We start from the raw sequence: 26,875 nt of genomic DNA, 5'->3' as shown, positions 1-26,875 counted from the left end.
GCTCGGCTAATGTCTGCGGAGCCCTATTGGCGTCTCCAACTGCACTCATTGATGCAGCTACAACGACTGTATAAAATGTGTTAGATTGGCATGAAAAGGCACTGACTGAGAGCTGGTGGGGTTTCCATTATCTGGGTGGACATCTTATTTACTTTAGGGGATCCTGAGGGCAAGATGAAAGTATATGAGAACTGAGATGGGGCGTGGGACGTAAGCTGATGGGGTTTTTGGGTTGGTGAGGGGTGGCGGATAGGGAGGTTTACAATCATCCAGGCTATGCAAAATGCGGCTTTGTGATGTCCCTGGTCTCCCTCGCACCCTCAGGAGAAGGACCGGTGGGTGGAACATTTTCCTAATTAGAATCTGCAAAATTATGAAACTGGAAGCCCTGTGGTTCCTTGCATTTTAGAGATTGTGATTTTATAGAGCCCATCCCTTCAGTGTAGCTCAAAAGCTGGGTAGAGGAGAAAGTGTCATTTTTAACTTCAACCAGGAGTCACATAAAGGAGGGCAGGGATTGCTTCTCAAGGCACATCGTGCTCTTTAGTCATTTGAATTGCTTCTGAATCCCTCGGGATACTGTACATGGCACGGTACCGTTCCTTCTGTTGATTCCTGGGGTTACCAGCCCCCTGCCGAGTGCATACTTAAGTCAATATTTCTGTTAATTGTTACATTACAAATTGTTCCATATCCCAGTGGTGGGAGTTCACGCTGATGCCAGCCATGGAATGACAACACCTACACACAGTCCCAAGAGGTCCTCACGTGCTGTGGGATTTGCCTTTTGAGAATTTTATTTAGTATATCATTCACACGTCAGCACTAATAGAAAAGACAGAGGATGGCAATAGATTTATTTGCAGCCTATCAAATCCTAAGTGGAGAGGGCTTATTGCCATGTTTTAAGTGTGCCTGGGACACCTGGAGTTCAGTAATGTGTTCATATGCTTATACTCACTTCCACCTCAATTTTCAACCCCAAGATCTGTCGGACAATGGGTCTAATTTTGAGTCATGTAAACTATGATAATTAAAAGCTGAGACAGATGCATTAAGAGAATATATTTCTTACATTACGCAAATGCACTTTATTTGTATGTGTTTGTTTGGTCTGCAACTCATGGAGAGCTTTGAGAAAAAGTGTGGTTTCTGTGGGAACTATTTGAAGACTTTAAGTTTCTGAATCTGGAATCTGCAAAGTTGGAAGCTTAAATGGACTGGTGAGTTGGACCCTTTCCTCCCCCAATCTAGGGTCTAGGGCACATGCACTCTGTCAGACTCTGGGCAAATCATGCCTAACTTCTCCTCCTTGCAGATAAAGCTGATGCTAACTTTCCCCAAGTGCTGGCTGTCACAGCCAATGGAATGCTCAGGATTTATGAGAAATATCATTAGCTCTTTGGAAGAAGGCACTCGGAATAAAATAAGCCTTTTTTGACCAAAGTCATCATTGAAGGTTTTTTTCTCCCTTTTGGAAATTTGAAAGGGAAAAAAGTACTAAAAAGGATGTTGGGTTTGCTCATACAGAATAATCCTACAGAGACATCAGCCCTGATAACTGGGCATGAAAACCGCACACCCTATCTTGTGCTTAACCCAGTGGAATCCTGTAGAGAACTGGGTGGCCCGTGGGACTTGGAGGCAGTGGCATTCATTCTTAAGGGCTATGTTCTCCCTGACAAAGTGGTTGGGAAACTCTCTTCTCACTCCTACTTTTTCTCCCATTGTTCCCTAAAAGACCCAAAGTGCCACTGGTCACTAAATCTCCCATAACAAGCAGTGACTTTGTATTAAAATGTATATAATATAACCACGTAGTAGATGCCACATATATCAAGTAATTCCCATATAATTAACTCATTTAATTTCCAAAACTATCCTATGACATGGAGACTTTTATCATGCTTCATTTTACAGATGAGGAAACTGAGTCACACAAGGTCACACATTCAGGACTGTTTGACTTAAAAACCTAAGCATTGAACTACCCAGCTCAGTGAATTTAGCCAAGGCTAATGTGACTACTGCTGGCACAAGGGTTATCTCCGGGTCTCTTAGTATTTTGAAATATCCCTGAAGGATTCCCCTCCCTCTTCATCACTACCCCACTGGAGCTTAGCTAAATATTCAGCTCCTTTGTGTCTGTGCTCTGCACTCATTGTCAATGCTTCTTACAAAGGAGACAGATCCCCACACATGGCCACCCCTGTCCTGCTTCTAACCCCCAAGTTGTGAAACAGGGCTGAGTGCTGACAGAATGAGCAGAGAGGCTGCTCATTCCTCAGTGACTCCAGAGAAGTCCAAGTCATATGAAGAGGACAGCCTAGGTAGGAAACTCAGCTCTCTTACTTGTTAGCCATATAACTGTGGGCAGGTAACTTGATCTCATGGTGCCTCAGTTTCCTCATCTTGAAATGGGAAAAATAGCAGCATGTACTTTATAGGGGTATTATGAGGATCAAATGAGTTGTTTGTTTGGTGTTTGGTGTGTGGTCAGAGCCATATGTCTTAGTAGTTCCTGTTATGATTCCTTGTGTGACTCTCAAAGTATAGACTGAGACAATGATCTTAAAAATTTTGGCTCACTCCAGATTGTCAGTTTGCATCACTGAGACAAGGACGGATTTGTCCACCACTACTGGGAGAACTGGGTGGCCCGCAGAATTGGCCTACTGTTCCGAAGTTATCTAGACATGCCCCCAATATAAAAGCTTGTCCACAAAATTGCGTGGTTCGTCTATTTGTAAGAAATGCCTTTCATTCCACAAAAACGTTCTTGCTCTGGACCAGGTAGATTCTAGAGACACAAAGCTGAACAAGCCTAAGGCTTGGTTCCCTTTCCCAAAGACCACACGATCTAGATGGCGGCAAATAACCTAACTGTAATACAACATGGCAAATGTAGTAAAAGTCTCAAGGAAAGCATGAAAAAGGTGGAGGGGCTTAACTACGTTTGTAACTGCTGGGTCAGAACAGTCATTGAAGACTTCCCAAATTAAGTGACATTTGAACCAGGGCTTGAAGAATGAGTTAGAGTTTGCTTTTGGAGAACGGGAGATGAATATGGGCAACCAAGAAGAAAGAACGTCTTGAAGATATGCACGAAGCTATAAAAATTTGGACTGTGTTTAAGGAACATTCTCTGTAGGGCAACGGTGGGGTTCACACTGGGTTGAAGCAGGCTGTGAAGGGAATCACTTGTTTCCTAAAGACAGGAAGTAATGATGTTTAAATTCTTTGGTTGTAAGCAACAGAAATGAATTCTGGCAGCTTAAGCAAAAGGAAACGTTACAGAAATTAATCATTCCTGTAAATGATTTCCAGGTCACCAACAGGAGGGGAGGGAAGGCAGTGTTCTTTGAGCATTGCCCCACTGTTTCTTCTACCTTTGTTTCACTATGATTAAAAAAATCCCAGGAGGGGGCTTCCCTGGTGGCTCAGTGGTTGAGAGTCCGCCTGCCGATGCAGGGGACATGGGTTCGTGCCCCCATCCGGGAAGATTCCACATGCCGCGGAGCGGCTGGGCCCGTGAGCCATGGCCGCTGGGCCTGCGCGTCCGGAGCCTGTGCTCCGCAACGGGAGAGGCCACAACAGTGACAGGCCCGCGTACCGCAAAAAAAAAAAAAAAAAAAAAAAAAAAAAAAATCCCAGGAGAGAGATTCTGATTGGCTGAGCTCAAGTCACATGCTCACCACAGGGTTTTACTAGGTGATGGAAGGAAAGATGGGGTAGGCAGACCCTCCAGGACCCCTTCAACTTCTAAAATGACAGCACACTAGAGGGTACCAAGACTATGCCAAATCAGGAAAGGTAATTCCCCTAAAGGAAATCAGGGTGCTGATAGGAAGGGCAACTATTTGATGGATAGACAAAAAATAACAGATGTCCATTACAAATAAAAATAATAATAGCTTCTGTTTATTAACCATATGTCATATACCATGCTGAATACATATTTTTCATATTTGTTTTATTTAACCCTCATAACAATTCTAGGAGCAGGTGTACTCCCACTTTATAGGGTTGGGGTAGGCATATCCCATTTTTATAAATGAAAAAAACTGCAGCTCGGAGAGGTTAGGTCCCTTGCCCAAGGTCACACAGCTAGTAAGTGAGCAAGTCAGAACTCAAACCCAAATGTCTCTAGTGACAAAGCTCTAAATGATTGCACTTTGTACCTCCAAGTTTTTGGGTGAAGTGCAAATGTCTGCAGGTTGACATCAGCTCCCCACTGTCCCACCTCAGCCTTTCCTTCTGCCCTACCACACCTGAATAATCACCATCAATTTTGGGGGGGGGGGCCCAAAGATCCACATCGTGGAAAGGAGCAGAGTTACCTTGCCTGTAGGTTGTACAAACCAGCTGGTCAGCATCCTCTGCACTTGGGCTAAAACCTAGTCTCTCGAATCCTCTGTGGGTAATATGCAAAACCCCAAATCAATTCATTCCAAAGCAATTTACAGCGTCACTTCCTTTTGAGCCCCAGGAATGGGAAGGTACACATTCGCAGGGCTCTGAAGCATGTTGTTTTAATTAATGACTGAGCAGGAGCTTCTGCAATCCCTGAGGGCAGATCCACCCTCATTTAAAAGAATTCCACAGGAATTAAACTTACCCCAGAAGGTAGCACGGCTCACTTGCTCATCTCGTGGTAACTTCTCCCACAGTACTGGGCCTGCCATTTTCAAATCTAGCATCACATATTTAGTATAAATGGGGAAAACTATTTATTCACGTCATCTAGTCACCTAGTCAGCCAGTGGGTCATTAATCTAGTCTCTAGTGCTAAATGCTTATAAGTGTTATTTAACCCACCTAAACAGTGAAAGGTAGGCATAGGATCCTCATTTTATAGACAAGGAAATGGCATCTCAGGTAGGTGAAGCAGCTAGCTTAAGGCCACACAGTAAGGGGCTCTTTCCCAGCTGCTGTGCAGTGTTCTGAGTCTTAGCACTCAGCAAATGTTCACTGACCTGAATCTTTTTACAGATTTTGAGCAGCAGTGATGGCTCTGTTCCAGTCTTCACAGGTACCTTCCCTGAATCATCCAGAAAGGACCCATGTTGCCTCCGGCCAGGAAAGGATGCCTGAGAGTTCCAGCAAAACAGAGACTCTTGAACTAATCTGCCCATTCCCAGAGCTGTCCTCTCCAAGTCACCATCCACACTGGCCACCAGTGCTGTGTCTAAAATGCAAAACTAACCATGCCACTTTGGAGCTTAACATCCTTCGATGGCTCCCAATTACCTTCACTAGAAAATCCACATTCACATGGAGTGCAAGACCCTTCATGATCTGGCCCTTGCCTACCCGCTCTGTCTCATCTACCAGAATATCCTCCCATGCTCTCTTCAACGTCCTCCCATGCTCTCTTCATGCTTGTTGGTCGTACAACTCTCCCAACACCCTTAAAGGCACTGACACACCTCTGTTCACTTGTTCTTTGTACACCCCCCTTCCCTTCTATATCTGTCTAGCTAACGCCTATTCAACCTTCAAAACTCAGCTCAGCCATCCCCTCTCTGGAAAGTTCCCACCAGCATGATTGTGTCCATCCTCTGTGCTCCTCTGAAGACTCCCATAGCAAACCAGGGGGACCATCACTCTGGGCTGTAATGATACGGGTGACAGGAAGTTTTGGGGCTGCATAGGACATAAATCCCTACTCAAATGAGAATAAACAAAAAGGAACTAGTAAACCTATCTCACATAAAGGCCATTTGTACGTATAGTGGGCTTCAGATGTGATTCAATCAGTGTTTATTCTTTGGTTCTCTGTAATTTTCTCAGATCTGCCATTAACTTCATCCTCAGGCTAACTTCCCCAAAGGCAGCTAAGAGGGCTGCTAACAGCAGTTGGGGCAACACAGCTAGAGCGGAAGAGAGAGAACCTTCTCCTTGGTTGTCTTTCCCTTCGGTATGATGAGGTCAATTTAGGTCGCATGCGCATCCTTGGACCAATTTACCACCAGCCGGGGAATGTGGAATACTAATTGGCTGAAGCTAGGATACCTGAGTGAATCAGACAAGTACGTGTGTAGGAGTCCCATGATTGGTTTAGCCCACTATGAATCAGCGTCCCCTAAGTCACATAGCTTATGTAGAGGAGGGGTGGGTACCTGAATAAAGATGGAGTTCTGCCAGGAAGGAGGAAGAAGGCAATGGATGCTGTCTAAGCCACTTCATTGGCCGCTTGAGTGCATACACACATCTGTCATCTCATAAGACTGTAAGCCTCCCGAGGACAAAGATGGTGATTTGTTTATCTCTGCATCCTGCCATTCACCACAATGCCTGAGTAACCTTCGGGGGGAAAAAATGAGATGAGTTATAGTTATTAAAATGTTGCTGGAGCTGAAGTTTATTCACAGTAAATTAAAGGTTCAGGTTTGCATGAGACAAAGGGGAAAGGCACTATTTCTCCCTGCTGGACCTCTGCTTGCTATATGGATTAGACCCTTGTAAGAGACATGTTTCTGTCTGCCAGGCTTTAGAAACAGTGACCTAAGAGTCAGACATTTCTTATTAAAGTTTAAAAAACATAGCTTTAAGTCATGCATTATATTGGACACTTTCATATCTCATCTGATTCAGTAGGTTGTAAACCTCACAGAGGTCACATTTTGTAACAGTAGTCACTCTTTACATCTCCAAACATTAAATAAAAATAAGAATTATTATGAAGAATAGAGATGTCCGTAGAGACCACTAACATGACACGTGAATATTATTATTATTAAGGACAGTATTATTTGGAGTCTGAAGTTTACAATGGCTGGCTCATCTCTAAGCTTCATTTTTTCCTTATTGAATTGAAGAGGAAAGGGCAGATTCTATCAATGCTCATCTGTTTTTAAAAAAAAAACCTATTTAAAATACGGGTTCTTAACCCACAGCAACCTAGTGATGCTATGAATCCCTAAAACAGATGCAAAATTGTGTGCATGTGAACATTTTTATCAAGAGAGAGATCATAGTTTTTGTTATATTCTCAAAAGGGTTTCTGATCCACAAAAAAGTTTAAGAACCACAGATATCAGAGTGGAATTCCCTCAAGACATTGGTTGTCCCAATGACTGGGGTTTCGCATAAAGAAGAAAAGCTTTTCCCGGGGTCAGATTATTAACTTAAATTGGTTGCTTCCAGGAAATAGGTCATCCTTGGGTTTCTTTTAGGATGTTTTAACTTCAAGAGTTTTAGAGTCAGTAGATACTTGAAATGAATGGGGCTCTGTAAGGAGAAATCAGAGAAGCAATTCCACAGCTCTCACATCCGCCCATGCCCACGCCTGAACCTTTCTTCAGCCTTTTCTTGAAGCTAAGATGGCCTATTCTGACTCTCAAACACATCCTCGTTAGCGGCGTTGTCCCCACACTTACTGGGGACAATCTGTAATTTGCCTAGCCAGCCGAGGGACTTTCCCTCAGCTAACATCTGTCAGCAGAAATACAGCTAGTGGTTGATTGCTTGTCTCTGAAACCTTGCAATTTTGATGCATCATCCCCTCAACCATAATATGTAAAATAGTAAAAGGAAAGTAAAATCAGGAGGGAGTGTGGCTTTGCGCATGCACGTCCCCGGGTGTCTGTTCAGGGATGGTTCTGAAAAGGTGCTGTCTGGTTCTCCCCATGAAGCATCCTTGTCAAAGAAGGAGGATTTGTATTGTTAGTTATCTGATTTTTCTTTGTTTCCCTTGTTTCAGTGTTCAGTTGCATTTTACTGTTCAGAACTTGAAGGATGCATTCAAACTTATGGAGCATGACATTTTAACTATCTCATCTCACCATGATTTATCTCAATTTACTTTCCTCCAAACTGTAGTCTTGAGAAAAGCACACCACCTCCAGGTTCTCCAATGGGTAGAAGACTGTAAACGGCATTAAATGAGCCCAATGTCAGTTAACTTGTGAGCAAGGCTTACTCATTAGATCCTGATTGTTCTCCTAATGAGATGCTTTCCTTCAGGATGGGAACGTGGGAACATCCGCAATGGTCTCTGCAGTGCTTGCTGAACGTTCAATACGAAACAGCAAAGATGATGAATCAAACGATCCCCAATGAACGCGGGGATGTTCTGAACCCATCAGCCTGGCAGATCCTTAACACTTCGTATTTGAGGTTTCTGTTCCCCAAACATTTGCTCTGCCCCCAAATGATGCATTACCCGCAAAATGCATCAATCCCAGGGCCCAGGGTGTTGCTGCCAGCGTATATTTTACTGTCTTTAGTTGACTTCCATGTTAAAGTCAACCTCAGCTGAACTTTGGTGGTAAAAACTCAACTCTGTCTGCACTCTCTCTAGGAGCCTCTGCTTCTGAGTGGAATGAATCGATAATGAGGTCATGAACAAATGTTATTAATGCCTTTTATTAGTTATATGGATGTTAATGTGTCCGATCGACACACAACTTTCTACCTCTCTAGTCTAACGCGCGTGACCCTTAGTTGCCCCTCCTCTTCCTCCCTCTCTTTCATTCAGTCACAGTTACAGTGAAAGAATAATATATCACAAGCCATGACCACTTGGCTTTTATGAATTATCTGTTTAGAAAGATGCGAAGCTACCTTTTATAGCCACCATAATAGGTACTTAGACATAGTGGATCAATAGTGAACAAGTTTGCTGGTTATAGTTAATGGGTACCAAAGGGACACTCTGACAGTGACCTCTGACATTGTGTCTGACAAGAAATCTTTAGAGCAAAAAACAAGGAAGACAGACAGTTTTTAAATTTATGAATGTAGATCCATAGCAAATCATGACAGTTTTCTTCAGGTGGAAATAATTTGGATTTGCAGGAAGTCACTAATTTCTGCACACCCCTTAATTAGGACCCCTGAACTAGAAATAGCAGTCCACTTCTACGCTTTTTGGAAACAGCTATGGTGCCAGGCCTGACACAAGCCTGTTTGTTATCCAAGGAGAACCAACTGAGATTGTTTTCCTGTCGAAAAGGACTTTTCTCTTTATGAAATATGCTGTCATTTATAATTTTAAGCAGGCACAGATTTGTTAAACAGCTACACAGTAATGGGTTTCTATAAGAAGATCCACAGACCCATAGTTCTGGAAAGAAATTGAGCTTATGAGATATTTAAAAACCTAATGGGAATGGAATATTTTGGGTTTCTTCAAAAGATGGTTTCTGCTCTGCACATTGTCAAGGGAGTTGAATAATAAATCCATTGTTATGTGTCTGAGAGTTTGAGGCAATTATATTTTCATACATCCTATGGAGTTGATCTTAGGGAAATCCACCAGGGTGCCTAGCCCACATTTTCCCTCACTGCACTGCGGGGGACTCCCAAGGGTGAATGTTAACAGTGGCAAGCAGGTTTAAAAAGAGTCAGGGAAACAGGTAATTTGTGAGTGGTCTTGAAGAGAGCAGACTGCAGCATTCCACCTGGCAGAGAAATTAATATACGCGGCACCCAATCCAAAAGAGTGGAAAGGCCTGTGTGTGCAAAGCCCTCTTCACTCCACTCCACATGTACATACCGTATTATGATGTCACACTCCAGTAGCACTGCTCTGAAGTCTCAATGGTCTCCCTGCTGTTAAGCACCATTGAAAACACATTTGTCCTGACTGTTCTTTTCTTTTTAACCCCCTCTCATCTGTGTAAGATGAATCACTCCTGGATCCAGACTGACTCTGAGGGCAGAGCCAGGTCCTCACGAGGTAACCAGCCTCCTATGGCTTAAACATTTTAATTAATTTCAACACTAATGCACAAATGAGAGTTAATCACCCTGCTGCAGTGCTTTCTAATTTACTAAGTTTATTCATTAAAACTTTCCTTACTGAACTTTGATTGAATGTCATGCTTTTTTGGAGGCCTTTCAAACTGCCTTAAGGGTTTTTAAGGTGGTATCTCCGGCAGCTGCTGAAAGCTTTTAGTGTTTGCTTAAAGAGAAGAATGGGGAGGATCTGATCAGCAAGAAATCTTCTCTGTGCTGAACAAGGAGTCTTTTAGGTGGCAGGAGGCCTGTAAAAGCAGATTTGTTTTTAAGCAACATACAAAAAAGAAAGGGAAACTTAAGTATCTAATAAAAGAAATAAAATCAGTCACGTTAGTACTTGGCAAAACTTGGAAATACATTTCAGGGTAGTTGCAGCCATCCTTTAAAAACCAACAGAACGATAGCAGCACTTTTATTCGTGTGGGGAGAGAGAGTCATAATAGGTTTGCCAACCTCATTATTTGGGAATCAATGTAATACAAATCTTAGGTTAAAAAATCACAGTTTTTTCCGTTAAATGCTGGTACCTAAATTTTTTACTGAGATATTGTTTCAGTGACGCATTTTATTTAAAATTAACTCAAGAAAACCACAATTTTTAACTCTCTAATGAATAGTATTCAATATTAGGGGACAAAGTACCCCATACTCTCAGTTAGGGAAAGGCAGAGCTCAGGCTGACAGGTAAAATATATGCAACTGATTTTTCAGTCCTTGACAATGTTGGTGTCTAAAAGTGTGCTTCTTCCCAGTTTCTATCTTTCTGTGCCCCATTCTGAGACAGAAAAATTACTTTAAAAGTTTAATAAACACCCCAATAACTTGGAAGGAAAAATTCAAGTCAGAGATATTAATGAAAACACCACTTCAAATATGCCATGCATCAAAATACAAGTTTTCACATTCATTTCCACATTCTATAAATACTGCTCAGTGTTATGCAACAAGACATGACAAACTCATTTTTAAAAGGTATTTTTAACTTCAGGGAGGGAGAAAGGTTACCCAAATTCATTCTTCCTTGGAAAATGAAACTTAATGGGCAAGGGCTCACTTCCGCACTTGCAGGGGGCATGTCTTGTCATTTTGAGCTGGCTCATGAAATACTCCAACTTTCCAGCCTCTTGAAAGAGCTCTTTAAAAGAGGCTTCTCTTCAGATATGTAATCCCTGTGTCCACAAAAACACAACTGAGAGAGAAATATGTCAGTGAAAAAGAGAGAGCATGATAGCAAAATATCTGAGCATTGAGGTCAAGCAACTCGGCTTGGAATCTTGATTTTGCTATTTATTAGCTGTGTGAATTTGGACCAGTCATGGAACCTCTCTAAGTGTGGTTTCCTCACGTACGAATTTAGCATTATTATAGTAGCTGTTTCATAGGACTTTTGTGAAAAATAAGAGCTAATGCCTATGTAGCATTTTCTGTATATAGTAAGTGGCATTTACAGGTGCCAAACATCATTTACTCCTCATCCTGGTTTCAGGAATTAGTATTATTTTTATTCCCCATTTACAGATGAGGAAACTGAGTCACAGATAGGCAAAGTAACTTTCCCAAAGTCACACCACTGAGTTAGCTGAAGCTAGAGTTTCAACACTGGTAGCCTGGCTCCTGAGTCTGTGCACTTAACTCCTTTACTATATTGTTTAATTTAATTATTACTTAAATTATTTAATTTAGTTATTTACTATATTATTTAAATTAAAGACCATATGCGAAGGACATAAGATCATGCCCGGCCCAAGGAAGTGATTAATAAGGGTTAGCAATTGTTCGCTTTCATTATTATGGGTGTTGAATAAATGCTTGTTGGCTGATTGAATAAATAGATTCTGTGAGGGATTCTTGAAACCCCAGAGTACAAATACTTTTGCTTATGAGCAACTGACCTGGAGAAGTGAAAGGAATGCCTTTCAACCTTCATGCGTTTCAGTAGCATGGAAACATCTGGGTGCACATGATGGTGGGGGCTATTTTACTCCTATTTGTAGGGGGAAAAAAAGAAAAGAAAAACAATGAATAAGCTCTTTTAATATGCAAACAAGGGAAATCTAGACTAGGTGATCCTAGTCACTGGTTCCTGAATCTGGATGTGCATTAGATTCATCTGTGGGGCTTTAAAAAAATACTGATAATTGGACCTTCCCCCAGATCTACTGAATCAGAATAAATAAGGACGAAATTTAGGCAGATGTATCTTTTAAAAATATCTTATGGAAATAAAACATCATACAGAAAGGTGTACAGGTCATACATACACAGCTTGATGACTTTTTACAAAGTGAACACACTCACGTAATTAGCACCGAGAAGTCCCCCAACAGCCCTTGTGTCCCCTTCTAGTCTGTCCCCTTCCAAAGCATAACCGCTATCCTGATTTCTAACACATGCATTACTTTTTCTTGATTTTTAGTATAAAACCCAAATGGAATCATGCAGTATGTGTTCTTTAGAATCTGGCTTATTTTGCTCTACTTTGTGTTTATGAGATTCATCCATGATGCTGTGTGTAGTGTAAGGTCATCCCTTTTCGGTGCTGTCTACTGTTCCACTGTATGAATATGCTGCAGTTTATTTATTCATGCAACTGTGGCTGGGCACTTGGGTGGTCCCTTGTGAACTATTACAAATAGTGCTGCCATGAAATTCTTCTATGTCTTTTGGCAGATTTTGCATTTCTCATGGGTATTTCCCTAGGAGAGAAATTGATGTGTTGAGGGTATACCTAAGTTCAACTTCAGGAGATTGAGCATGTGTGTTTTTACAAAGCACCACAAGTGATGAACAGCTAGGGCCAGGAACAACTGATCTTAGCTGGGAGGCCTTATGGATAACTCAATTGGTGTTTACAGTGTTGGAGTATAAGAAACATTTTTAAAGCCTGATGGGAATGGAATATTTGGCATTTCTTGAAAACTGGCCTTTGTCCTTCATCTAGCAAAGGAATTGGTTAACATTAGAGCTGGTGAGGGTTAGGGTTGAGGGCTGTGGAACCAAAGCAGCAAGAAGAGTAAATTGGTCTACATCTCAGGGGAAATTTTTTAATACCAGTGTCTTCGCAGTATCTTATAAAATATTACAACCCAGAGGCTCTTCTATAAGTACCCAGGAAAAAGGGAGCACCATTTCTTCTCTAGCCTGGGCTTCTGCTTTTACTCCGTTTCTGAAATCACGGAGCCCCTCCCACAGCCTCTACCCTCTGCCTAGGATACTTCTCATGGCCTCCCCTCCTTCCTCCTCTCCTGTCCCCATGACCCTCCTCTTCCAAGAAGTCTTCCTTGTTTTTCCTGTTGTCGCAATTGACTGAGAGCTCCTTGCAGGCAGGACCTTAACTTACCCATGTTGGTATAACCAGGAATTGCTGTATATTTTCAGTCAATGCTCAGTCAGTACTTTATGAAAACTACTCTCAACAGGTATAAAATGAGCAGCTTCCTCATAAAATTTCAAGGCATTAAAAAGCATAGATCCTGTACATGTTTCCAAATGGTCCTTCCTTTGGAGTCTTTCAGGTCAGCATAATGCTTATGAGCACAGGCCCACTGACCCTGACCAGGACACATGGAGGGGACAAAGGAGAACAGGACAAACCTTACAGAAGTTAGTTAATTGATTAACCAATCAATTAATTATTAACATGATATACAAACAGAAGAGTCTTTTCTTGGGGCTTTCAAGGAACCAGGGTTTAGCTCCAGGACTGATGTGATGGGAGAAGCGAATTGGACTTTCTGTTTATTATTAACCCCTCTAAGCCATGGTTGTCACAAAGGTGGGAAAAGCAGAGATATACTCTTCCTTTGGAGATAATACCATTCCTAAATGCTTTAGAACAAGGGGTTGCTGAGCAGGGTTGCTGCATACGACTGTGCAGGGTGTGCATTGCACAATTCCAGAGTATGAAAATGAGCCCCTTGGAGCTGTATGCCTCCTTAATGTCATCTGTAAAAACTAATGCAGAGGGTTAGAATGAAGATTTAAAAAGCTACCATGTCTGAAACAGAGAGCACAGTGGCTGACAATGATTCATTGAACAGATTTTTGTTAAGAACTTGCTCTTAGTGGGTACTCACAGGGAGTATGCAGACATTAATAAAGAAAGAAATAAATATATACTTACAAATTGCAGTGAGTTCTCTGAAGGGGAAAAAAACCCCACAGAGAACAGTGGAATATAACTTAGAGTTGAGGGGTAGGTATGGAAAGGGAAGGCCTCTCTGGGGATTGACATTTACGCTGAGTATACAGAGGAGTCTGAATTCCCTTAGCAGAGAGTGGGAGAAGGTAGCTTTCCCAGCTGAGGGTACAGCACATGCAGGAGTGTGGCTGCAACACAGTCAGCAAAGGGAAGGCTGGTGTGGGCTGAGACTGGAAGTTCTTAACACATGCTGTGTCATGCTCCCTTCTCTCGTTTCCCTGGTTCTGTAACTCCAGCATCCATTCCAGCTCCTGGACACTAGCTGGTGAATGATGTGATCTGGTGAGTGTTCTAAAACATTGTGATTCAACTATCCTTATGGAAATAGCTGATGTAGGTGATACTAAATTGGGGGGATTCCAGACTCTCCTTTCTCCTGCCTTTTTTCCCCTTTTAGTGCCTCCTTCATTCACTAGTCGAAGGCACTGATCTGGGCCCCGATCCTCCCACTGTCACACCCTGTGTGGATCTTTCCTGGAAGCTTCCATGCTTCAGACCTTCCCCGTGCTTCTTTTCTTTCATTCTTCATCAAATCTGGTCTATTCTATGTCCAGTTCCCTCCAGACTGGGCTAAATGCCTGACTAGCTCACGTGATTATTTAAGTTAAGTTTATAATGGCTTGTTAGGTTGACCCTTACAGGGGATTTGTAATATTTCTATCTTAGTCATTATTTTCAATATCCTGATGATAACAAATACTCGTCATTGTCAGGATATTGAATGGTCATTTCAAGCACAGGGAAAGAACAAATGGGGTAGATTTTTGGATGGCTGATAATCCAAAATTATATCCCAGAGGCTAAAACCAGGCCTTGACATAAATTAATTCAACACTCAGAATAGTTTTCTCTGCAAACGGTGTCTATGGCTTTCCCAGTCACACTAAAGTTTTTGAAGAGTTAGGTGGGAAAAGAACAGTTGAAGAGCTACGAACATTGTGAATCCATTAAGGACCTTTCAGATGGAGGCCTGACAGGGATTCCTCTGAGGGCTCTTCTTGCATCACTGGGCCTCACAGATCCCCCTTCTTTGATTGGGGTTCTCCTGGCATTGACCACTGTCCCAAATTAGAACCTGTCCCAAATTAGACTTAATTTTTTTTTTTTTATCAATTAGTACATTATAGGAGAACTGGCTTTCTTGGCAAACATCAAATAGGCAATAAGAAAAGAAAAATGTCTGCCCAACTAGATGACTCTCCTCATCTGTAAGGTGGAGGATGATAGTACTTTACCCCTCAGAACTGTGAGGTCAAAAGAAACTAACATAGGTTAATGGTGTTGAGCACACAGAAGGTACTAAGAAAAGGATGTCATACCTTCTTATCCAAAATCCTTGGAGACAGATGTGTTTCAGAATCTTGACTCTGTCTGATTTTAAAAAGGTAAGGTAGTGCACATACTGTATATGGTGTAATACTTCCTGTGGACTTTGAGGAAACACATTAATATTTCTTTAATCAAATGCACGCATAACACACCAAGTGGAATAAATAAAGACTATAAATAATTTTACATCAGTTCAGGTTATGTTTTGTCACTATAAGGAACTGAATGTTTGTGTCCCGCCCCCCCGAAATTCATATGTTGAAATCCTAACACCAAATGTGATGGTATTAGGAGGTGGGGCCTTTTGGAGGCAATTAGGTCATGATGGTGGAGCCCTTATGTATGAGATTAGTGCACTTATAAGAGAGACCCCAGGATTCTCTCTTGCCTTCTTTTCATCATGTGAGAACACAAGAAGTTGGCAGTTTGCAACCTGGAAGAGCTCGACAATGCTGGCACCCTGACCTCCAACGTCCAGCCTCCAGAACTGTGAGGAATAAATTTGTGTTGTTTGTAAGCCACCCAGTCTTGAGTACTTTGTTACAGCAGCCCAAACTGACTAAGACAGTCACCAAACTCATGAAAAGCACTTTTGTTTTTAGAAATTAATGAATTGCAAATAAGAGATTTCTATTATTTTATTTCTGTAACTCAACTACTAAGATTATTCTCTTCCCCCCACCACTCACTAGCCATTCAAGCACCCTTTTTTTTTTTTTTTTTTTTTTTTGTGGTACACGGGCCTCTCACTGTTGTGGCCTCTCTCGTTGCGGAGCACAGGCTCCGGACGCGCAGGCTCAGCGGCCATGGCTCACGGGCCCAGCCGCTCCGCGGCATGTGGGATCTTCCCGGACCGGGGCACGAACCCTTGTCCCCTGCATCAGCAGGCGGACTCTCAACCACTGCGCCACCAGGGAAGCCCTCAAGCACCCTTTTCTTTATTCTGATTATACTTGGAAGTGCAGAAACTGATAATTTTTGATATGTTAACCGAGGGCATAAGAACTGATATGTAGACACAAGAGAGTGGACTGTTCTATATTAGCCTATGATAAAATCTAGAACCTCAAAGGTTTTAGCTCAACAGAAGAGGAAATTTGAGGGTAACTCAATGGCTGTGTTGTGAGTGACTGAGCTCCCTGCCATTGGAAGCATCCAAGCAGAGATGGCAGTGTATCCATCATGGATGCAGTAAGTGAATTCCTGCAATGATGTCCACAGTCCCTTCCAAGTCTAAAGTCCTATAATTCTATGTTGTTATTAAGGGATTTAGTCACAGTCAAGGGAGATTTCATCTCCATTATGCCAGGATTTGAGAAGAAGCAGGAAATTGTTATTTCCATCTGCTCACTGGGCTATAAGCAAGCTAGCAGATATCTAAGGCAGTCTGTTGCTGAATGTGCTCTGTGGGATGATATTAGAGTTCCGTGATCCAATAAGTTTAGTTAGACAATTTGGTTAGATACTGTTGGGTTAGACAATATTAATATAATCTTTTTTAAAGGACTTATCACTGCCTTCAAAATGCTAATATATACCATAAATCTCCAAGAGGAAAGAGTAAAACGCGGAGTTACTCAAGCGTATTTTTCCACAGTTTCCAATTTAGGATGTCTCTGGCAAGGTTTTTCTTCCAGGGAACACACTATGGAAAAGCAAGTCTAAGCATGTCATGTCTTGGCAAAATAAATCGAGATGTATAGATGCTGCTATGCTGGTTGCAATGCAAGGTGTGGGGAAAACAGGGATGATGAAGGCCTATTCTCAACCCTAAAACTCAGGGAGACTGAATCTGGCATTTTGGCCATTTACGTGTTTAAGCATCTTATATTTTCACATTCACTTTTCTGAATTCTTTCTCCTTCCTACCTTTAAATATTATGAGAAATCATTTGCTAAAGAGAAACGCAAGATACAGAGGCAGGAGAGAAGAGGACTGAGCCATTGCGGTCCCTGAGTTTGGAGGCTCCTCCTAGGCCCATAAGCCCACCTGCTGTTTGCTCACCCCAATCCCTGGCATACTGCTTCATTATTTGTCATCTCCGAGTACTAATGAGTCACTTGGAGATCTCTCTCAGATCCTGAGTGGTGGATGGAAGCTTTCAGGGCTCCAGTGAAGCCAAAGGTGCCAAGTCCTCAAGCCATTTATTACCAGCATGATGAACGCCAACAATGGGTTTATATTGTCAGATTATACACTTAATTTAATTAATAAAAAAATTAAGATCGTCACCATTAACCTGCATTTGCTCAGAATGCCACAGGGGTGATTAGTTAGAACGGCACTGAAGGTTTTATAGTCCACTCTAGTAAGAATTACTTTGGTACCAATTAGGATTTTCTATAATATCACCCCGTGTAATATCCCTATTACATTACACATTTTCTACAAGTGATTGAGCTCAACACAATGCAGACGCGATGTCACGAGACTCTCCCTCAGAGCGTGCATGGGAACTCCCACAAATGTTAACACGCTCACTAAGTGGAGAGGAGACCCTGCTTTTTTATACTATACAAACCCATTTCAAGGGTAATGATTCTCTGTCACAGTCTTTCAGAGCAATGGGAAATTAGACTCACACATGGCTATGAGGCTTAGGGGATAAGGCTCTCCCTTGAACATCTCAGATCTAAAATGTTCCTTACTCTATATGGGAATTTTTATTTTTCAAGCCTATTTGACTTTGAAGAGCTTACTTCTAGAGTCAAAGAAGACAAAAGCATTCAGACAACTTTTTAATAACTTAAAAAAAATCAGTACATGAGTAATTCTGGTTCATTGAAGAAAAGTGGGAAAATGCAGATTTAAAAGAAAAGAGTATAGCGAGTTCCCTGGTGGTCCAGTGGTTTGGACTCAGCACTTTCACTGCCGTGGCCCTGGGGTTCAATCCCTGGTTGAGGGAACTAAGATCCCGCAAGCCTCGTGGCCAGAAAAAAAAAAAAAAAGAGTATAAGAATCACATATGATCCCATCATCCTGAGAAATCCACTTATTACTAGGTTATATTCCTTTCCAGATTTTTTCTATGCAAATAAAATTTTATATTTTTTAAAATATAAATGAGACCATATTATATATGTAGATTCATTCAACAACAATACAACATCAACATCTTGTCAGGTCAATAACTATTTTTAAATTTTTTTTTAAAGTTTTTTTACAGGTTTACCTGTATTCATGCAACTAATCACTTATTGTGGATTTCCAATTTCTTAACATTATAAACATTAACTACGGTGAACACCTCATTGGAAAAACCTTTGGTCACATTTTATATTATGTCTATATAATATATTCTTAGAAGTGGAATTGCTGTGTCAAAATTAGGTGCATTTTAAGGCTTTTGATAGCCTTTGCCAAATCACCCTCCAAAAACGTTTTACCAGTATTTGTTCACATCAGTTTCTTCACCCAACCAGGCTTTTAAAATTCTCATTCTTTTCTGTCTTTGCTGATTAGATAGATAAAAATAGTACTGTGTCAAAGAAATCTTCATAATCTGGGTCAGAAGGATGGGTGTGATCTGAGTTGGTAGAAAGTAGGAAGGGCCAGGGATGTGGCAAAAGATATTAAATATTCAAATGTCATAAGGATCCAATTATTCAGTAACATTTATTGAGCCCTCACTCTCTGCCCAAGGGAGTTTCAGTTTGTGTGTGCGAGTGAGGGTGGGGTGGGGCAGGAGGTCAGCCATGCCAACCGACAATATGATGCAGGGCGGAAGCATGTAACGGAGAAGTGTGCAGGATGTTATGGGAGGATCTGCAGTCAGGGAAGGCTTCCGAGAGGAGGCAGCCTTGACCTGAGACCTGAAGAAGGAGGAGGAATTGGCCAGTGGGTGGTAGCAAAGGCCGAAGGACGAATCCAGCATGGCTTAGGAAAGGACTAGATGGCCTCTGTTCTTCCTACAGATTTGCTCTGATGACCTGCTACTGTCAGGCACTGTTCTAGGAGGTGACAAATGAGAGACTAGATCCCCACCCTCACAAGAGTTTCTGTTCTAATGTGGGGACTGGGTGCCCTACCGCACCCCCGCCTCCCGCGGAACCAACTGGTCTCAAAGAGAAGAGGAGCCTTGTTTGCCCTGTTCTATCTCGACATGCCCGGCGCCCAGAGCGAGGCCCCGATGAAATCTGGGAAGCCGTCAGAGACAAGGAAAAAATAAGGAGCAACCCAGATAAAGGGAAAGGAAAAAAATGAGTGAGGGATGAGTTGCCCGAGAAAGCGAGGGAAGCAGAGAAAAGAAGAGCGGGCCAAAGAGGAGGGGGAAAGCGGGAGAGGGAAAAGAAAAGAGAGGAAGGAAGAGGGCGGTGCATCCTGCGGAGCTGCTAACCCCGCCCTAACTCCTGGGGCCCGAACCCTGCAGCAAGGCCGGGCCGCCCCCTGCTGCTCGCTCCCACCCCACGCCAGTGAGATTAGACAGGCAGGAGGGAGGACCGTCCCCAGAAGGCAGAGCAGGCCGTTTCCCTTGCTCAAATATTTATGTGCGCGGAAAGCAGCTGCGAGCCGAGCTGACAGCCAGGCCCTTCTATTTCGGAGGACTTTCTCATCAGGCTTATGTCATCTTTGGTTCTGTGGCCTAACCAAATTGGACTTTTCGTTTCTTAAAAGTATACCTGCTCCTCCCCCAAGTGTTTTTCCTCTCACTGCTTCTCAAAAATAACTACTAAAAACCTACGTCTTTCAGCCCGTCACGTTTCCTGGACTTGGCACATTCGGCTGTGAGAGTCACATCTGCTTAAGCCTCTTTTGTAGCCTTAGATTAGACACCTTGTGTCGGACTCCACCTGGCGCGACAACTTAGAAGAGATGAGAAAGTCGGCAGGAATTGGGGAAAAAAAAGTCATCCTGGGTTTCCTTCCTTCCTTCTTTTCCTTCCTTCCTTCCTTCCTCTCTCTCTCTCTCTCTGTCTCTCTCTGTCTCTTTCTTTCCTTCTTTCTTTCTTTCTTCCTTCTTTTGGGTCAGCGCAACTTTACAAATACTTTCAGTGTTTGTTTCATTGTCTTCTCCCTCCTAAAGCTGGCTGTCCATAAAAAATTCAGGATGGATGTTCATTCCCTAAATGTCTTGGATAATTGGATGGAATTTCCAGCAATGGTCAAGTATTTAGGATAAAAATATCTCCTGACTTCAGCAGTATAACCCAAAAACTCTCATTAGTTACTCCACCTTAAGTATATATTTTTTTCTTCAATGTTTTAGGTGATGAAGATTAAAAGTGATCCCATAACAGTCAGTATAGTATTTTACATTCACTGACCTTTTGCGTAATGTTCCTTTAGGAAGTCGGCTATGGCTGTGTTAGGTGAAAGCTTGATTTATGAACATTGTCCAGGGGTGTATGGAGAGGGAGTAGGGGGGGTATGTATTTTGTTTCCATCCTGAGTTTTTACCTTTTGCATCCGTTCACACCATTTAACAGTTCATTAATATATTTTTATTCTTCCTCCCCAAATTACTGTCACATTTTCTCTGTTAATGTGCAGTTTGAGAACTAGGCAGAGCTGAGATCAGAGGCCTTAGGGCTGGGTTGAATGGAGGGATATTTACTGGAAAAGACTCCAAATCATAACTGACGGGGGACAAGGGTGTGACTGGGAAAACAAAGCATCAAATCCAAAGGGAAATTCCCAACCAGACAGAACCCATTTCTGGAGTGCCTAGAACATGACATAGATAAGACCCCAAATTTGCCATAGGGGATCAGACTCCCAGTGATTGGTGCATATTATATGCCCCCAAATCTAATTATTCATTTAACCAATATATTGTTCATTGGTGAGAAATACCTGGTTGTTCTCTCTGAAGTATCTTCCTCAAATAATCACGATAATGTTTTTCCCAAATAACCCTAAATTCTAAATTAGATGCCATTGGCACATTGTTACAAAATTTGCAAAGTATTTCAAGTTCATCATCTCATGTAATTCTCACAGCAACTCTATGAGGTGCTTGCAAATAATGAAATGGAATTTGATTGCATTTGACTTGCCCACTCAGATTAAAAGTGCACTTGAAGTGTTACATCTAGACTCATGATAAAGAAACTACAGAACCAAAATTTTTTTTAAATAGTCTAAAATTTACCAGAGAGAAGAGACTGATTATTTTCCAAACAATGACAGCTAAGCTGACAGCAGATTTCTCTATGGCAACATAATGGAATAATACCTTCAAAGTGCTAAAGGGAGAAAAAAAAAGGTGAATCTAGAATCTTATACCTAGCTAAACCATCCTTCAAAAATGAGTATGAAATAAAAACATCTTAGTCATGAAATTCTGAGAAAGTTTACCATCTATAGACCCACTGAAAAGTAGATCCAAAAGAAGTGGGAAGCAAGAAACAGCAGGGAGTAGACAAACTGGACATTTAATTAATTTACTTTTCAGAAGTCTAAACTATTATATAAAAGTGAAATAAAATCTCTACATAATAATAAATGATAAAGAAAATGAGAGAAGTTCAATCGTTTGGAAAGTTGCAAAAACCTTGTCAGGAGGAGAACAACGCCGAATAACTTTACGTTCTGCTTTAGAAAATATATGGGGTTTTGGGGGGTTTTTTTTTTTTTTGGTTTTTGCGGTAAGCAGGCCTCTCATTATTGTGGCGTCTCCCGTTGCGGAGCACAGGCTCCGGACGCGCAGGCTCAGAGGCCATGGCTCACGGGCCCAGCCCCTCCGTGGCACGTGGGATCTTCCCGGACCGGGGCACGAACCCGTATCCCCTGCATCGGCAGGCGGACTCTCAACCACTGCGTCACCAGGGAAGCCCTAAAAAATATGTAGTTTTATATGCAGGTTAACAAAGAAAGTTTCAGTTGTATCAACTTTTTTTACTTAAAAAAAATCTCAAGAAAATATGGCTAACTTTTAAGATTTGTTCAGTCTGGGTAGTGGGTACACGTGTATTATCTGTAGTTTTCTGGAAGTTTTACATAATTAAAAAAATTAAAGTCTCCTTTTCTATTTGTCAATCTACAACAAAAGTGTTTAAAGTATATCCTCTTTCAGGAAAGAATCCCACTTGAGAATTTTAATTTAAGGAGATAGACAATAAAGTACCCAAAAGTGTAAATATAAGCATGTTTTCTATCCAGAGTTAATGATACTGAAAATTAGAAGTAAGCTTCTGGAAGGCAGAGGCTTTTTCTATTTTATACCTGTGTCTCCCAAAGTGCTAGCACAGAACTTAGTATTAAGCCCTCAATAAATATATGTTGAAAGAATAAGTAAAGAAATGTGCTAAATGTCAAGTGGTGGAGAAGTACGTGACATTTTAGAAAAATTTCCACCAAAAATATTTAAAATTTATATTCTGACCCAGCTGTGATTTGTATTTTGATATAAGTATAAATATTTTGATTTACATTTTGACCCAGCTATGGCAGAATAAAGCCACTTCCCTGATTTTCCCTTTCCTGTGAATTCTTCTTTCTCCTAAATATGTCTCAATCACATCAAGGGACAGGGTGATCGGACCTTCACTGGAAGCTTAACATTTTACTCTTCCTCATACAAGGGTGCCCTCCTCCATCTCAGCTGAGTTCCCCTCCCCAGTTCTGGCTGCCTCCTGCGTAAATTATGCCAAAGAGTATTTCCCTCCCTTGTCATCCAACACCAGTTCCCCCCTGTACTTCCTACTTTGATGAGTAATAATACAAATAAGAATTATAGTCTTTTTGAACCCTCACAGTGTGCTGGTTATTACTCATATTATCCCATTTAATCCACAAAGAGTCTTTTGAGGTAGGTATTAATATTTCTCCCATTTTACAGATGTGGAGACTAAGACCGGGGATTAAGGAACTTGCCCAAGGTTAGATAGAGAGCAGGTGAACCTGACTCCAGAAGGTAAGCTCCTGACCAGTACAGTAGCCTGCATCCACCCAGGAGCTAAAGGAGGGGGCGAGGGGAGGGGGTAGAATTGGTATTGGAAGCACTGGGAGCCTCTCTTTCCCTACTTCTAACCAGGAGCCAAACTCTGCCAATTTTATCTCCTCCTAAGAACTAACATTTTTAAAGTGCTTGAGTCTGTGCCAGGAACTGTGTTCTGAAGGCTTCTAACATCATATGAGATGGAGTTAACATTAACATCCTCACATGTGGAGATACCGAGGCATGAGAAGGGACGTATTGTCCGCAAGGTTGGTGAACAGCAGATTCAAGCCCCGGCAGCCTGGCTCTGGAGCCACGTTCTTAACCACTACTCTGGACCGCTTCTGGGCAGAGCCCCACTCCATTCCTACTCTGCCATCCCCCTGCTGTACTTGAGCTCTTAGCATCTCTTTACTGAACTAATGCAACAGCCTCCTGTCTCTATTTCCAGGTTCTCCCCTCCCCTCGCCCTAATTTTACCCTCCATCTGCCACCAGAATGGTCTTTTGGAAACAAAACACTGATCGTGTCTTTTTTCAGCTGGAAGAAGCCCAAGATCCTTCCTCAGCACCTGCAGGATGAGCTCAGGCTCCTTAGCACGGCATCCCGGGCTCTTCCCAGGCTGGCTTGACCTCTGCGCCCCGTCTCCCGGCACTCCCGTAACCGCACCATCCACCCTGCTGCAAGGAACATGCCACGTCCCTTCCCATTCTCTGCATCTTTGCACACACTGCTGCTTCTGCTCAGAATGCGCTTGCCTGTCTCCTCTGGCTGGGGAACTTCTCATGTGCCCTCTGCCCATCCCTCCAGCCCTCCTGTGTGCTTCCCACCACTGACCACAGCAATCATTGGGGTCATCTACAGTGACTCACACATCATCAGAACCTCCCTGGGCACAGAAAGGTCAGGAACTCCCAGCAGATGTGCACCTAGACCTGACTCGTCCAGCCCAGTGTGGCTGGAGCTGCTTCTGTCTCGTCCACACACAGGCAGCTGCAGGGCTGGGGCCTTGAGACTGGCTGGTCCACAGGGCAGCAGGGTGGCCACAGTTCAGGATGGTTCAGGATGGTGAGGACTCAGCACCCTGCCTGGGTTTCCAGCACAAACTGCTAGACTAATCAGTGAACAGTGCATGGTTAACGTGTAAAATGGGTGTATCCTGCCCTTTAAGATGCATGGTGAGCCTCTGAGTGAAATCACTGTCTAATCCAAGCTGCGAGCTGGGGTCAGGGGGGCGGGACAGAATGAAGGACATGGTCACGGAGAGGACATCACACCCACAGCAACAACCCCTGACGAGGCTTTGGAGAAGAGAGATCAGAACCATGTTCCCTCCATCCCTTCTCAGGGGCAGGTATCATGATGAGACAACAATGAAACAAAGACCCTAGGTGCCCTGGAGAAGGAAAGGGGATTACTGCTCATCCAATTTTATTGACTTTCAACTCAACACTGTGAGGCAGGCAGGGCAGACTTTACTATCTCCATTTTATAGAGGAGGAAACTGAGGCTCAGAGAAATGACATGATTTGGAAATTTATGATATGAGTGAGTGGCAGAATTAAGATTGTAATGTAGGTTTTTTGGTTCCAGGTCACAGCTTACTCCTCTGCCCTAGGGCACCACCAGCCCATAAGGTGCTTTGGGTGAATTTGGAAGCTGTGTCCCCTTCCTCCAAGTGGGAGCAGGAAGTACCCACTTGGGCCGGCTTGGTGAGCAGGGCACCAGCTGGACCACTGCCCTCGTACCCATCATGGCACACTCTACACAATCTAGGGGTGGCATTCACTCTTGGGTCCTGTTGCCCTTCCCCGATCAGACTCCCCCGTCACCTTTGGACCCTCTTCAGTGAGCAGCTCTGGATGGAGTGCTGCCAGGCTGGTCGGTCAAAGGCAGGAAGTCTGTGGTTAGGGACCATGCTTCCCAGGGGTCGACCCCTTGGGTGTGCGGATGGCATCCATCACCCAGGTCCCGCCTGAACTGCCCCCCAAAACTCTGTCCTCATGAAGTCTCCAATCTATTTAACGTCTCCCCTGTCACCAATGTCTTCTCTGACATCGTACAGCAAAGACATCGTGTGATGGAGCGCTTCACACGGTGTGCATGCTCCGTAAATATTAAACGATGACAGGATATTTTTTTTCAAAAAGATAAAGGTTCCCCCTCTTAGAACTCTTCTCTGTTGTACATCTTTGCCAAGAGTGGGTTAAGACGGTCCATCTTTCAGCAAGAATCAGGGTCTGGAGATTAGTGAAGTGAGAATTGGTCAGGTTTAATGGCACAGATAATATTTTATTTTTATTTCAATTTTAATACACTATCAACATGCAATGAAGTAAGATATACGGCAACACTTGAGGAAGGAACTGCCCTCCAACTTATCTTCAGTTACCAATCTGGGACCCGTTTCTCAAGTTATCTTTCTGCCAGTCTTGAGGATCTCAAAATATTTTGGCTTCATCAAAATGATATATTAGGAAGGGTAAAGGTCACCTTAAACTTTGCACAAGAAATTGGAGTAGTGTTTGACCATGACACTTGGAAATTTTCTTCCCCAAAAGATATAAAGAAGCCAATAAAAAGAGAAAACTTCTTTCCTCTGAACAATGAACTTTCTTCATTCTCTGATGGCACCCAAGATATTTATTTTGACCCCAGATACCACTAGATGTACAAATGGCTTAGTGAGCTAGGAAACTGGTCTAGCTGTGAAGACCCTCAGATTGTAATTCTTTATTTATGTCTGTGGTTCCATTAGACTGGGCATCCTTTGGGTCAGAAACCTTACCTGATTCACCTTAGTGTCTCTACCACCCAGCACACTGCCTGGCACATAGAAGGCACCCATTATAAGTTTGATGAATAACAATAATAATAACAGTAGTTAACATGTGTTGAGTATTTAAATTGGCCAGATGCCTTTGTATTTTACGTGTAGCATTTTACATTGAATATTCAGTATAACCTCATGGGGCAGTATTATGGGTTGAACTGTGTTCTCTCCAAAAGTCATTTGTTGAAATCCTAGCCTAGTCCTTATTTGGAAATAGGTCATTGCAGATGTAATTAGTTACATTAGGATGAAGCCATACTGGAGTAGGGTAGACCCCTAACTCAATATGTCTGTCACCCTTATTGAAAGGGAAAGTTTGGACATAGACATACAAACAGGGAGAACACCATGTGAAGATGAAGATTGGGATGATGCAAGCTGAGAAATGCCAAAGAGTGTCAAACAACCACCAGAAGCCAGGAGAGAGGCATGGATGTTTCCCTCACAGCCCTCAGAAGGAACCAACACTGTCTACACCTTGACCTGGAATTCTAGCCTCCAGAACTGTGGGATGATAAATTTCTGTTGGTTAAGCCACTCAGTGTGTGATACTTTGTGACAGTAGCGCTAGGAAACTAATACAGAATACTATTACTATTGCCATTTTATAACTGAGGAAAACAGAGCCCCAGAGGAATTTAAGTAACATTCCTGAGATCAAAGAGATAGGAAGCGTGGAGACCAGGAGAGGTTCTCAGGCTGTCTGACTCTCCATGACTCAGTACTTGACTTTCTGGGGATGGCGGAAAGATGTTCCCGACTGGCTGAGACACCTGAAGGAGCTGTTCCACCTCCTGCTCTCCATTCTCTCTTCACGAAGCCAAGTTCATTGAGCCCCTATCCTGGACACTGGAGTGCATGCACAAAGGCAGGAAGTAATAGAGTT

The 26,875-nt window shown here is 42.6% G+C and overlaps 1 long non-coding RNA gene across 1 annotated transcript in view; it reads right to left on the bottom strand.

The window, feature by feature from the left end:
* Nucleotides 1–9,686, bottom strand: part of LOC117197350 (uncharacterized) — a 10,658-nt gene extending 972 nt beyond the window's left edge. The window contains exon 1 of the long non-coding RNA XR_004477926.2: nt 9,503–9,686. This is a non-coding gene — a long non-coding RNA (uncharacterized LOC117197350). The remainder of the gene's footprint in view (nt 1–9,502) is intronic.
* Nucleotides 9,687–26,875: the final 17,189 nt, after the last annotated feature.

This window comes from Orcinus orca, chromosome 1 (genome assembly GCF_937001465.1).
Source record: "Orcinus orca chromosome 1, mOrcOrc1.1, whole genome shotgun sequence".
Lineage (NCBI taxonomy): Eukaryota > Metazoa > Chordata > Mammalia > Artiodactyla > Delphinidae > Orcinus > Orcinus orca.
This window is presented reverse-complemented; position numbering and strand designations above follow the sequence as displayed.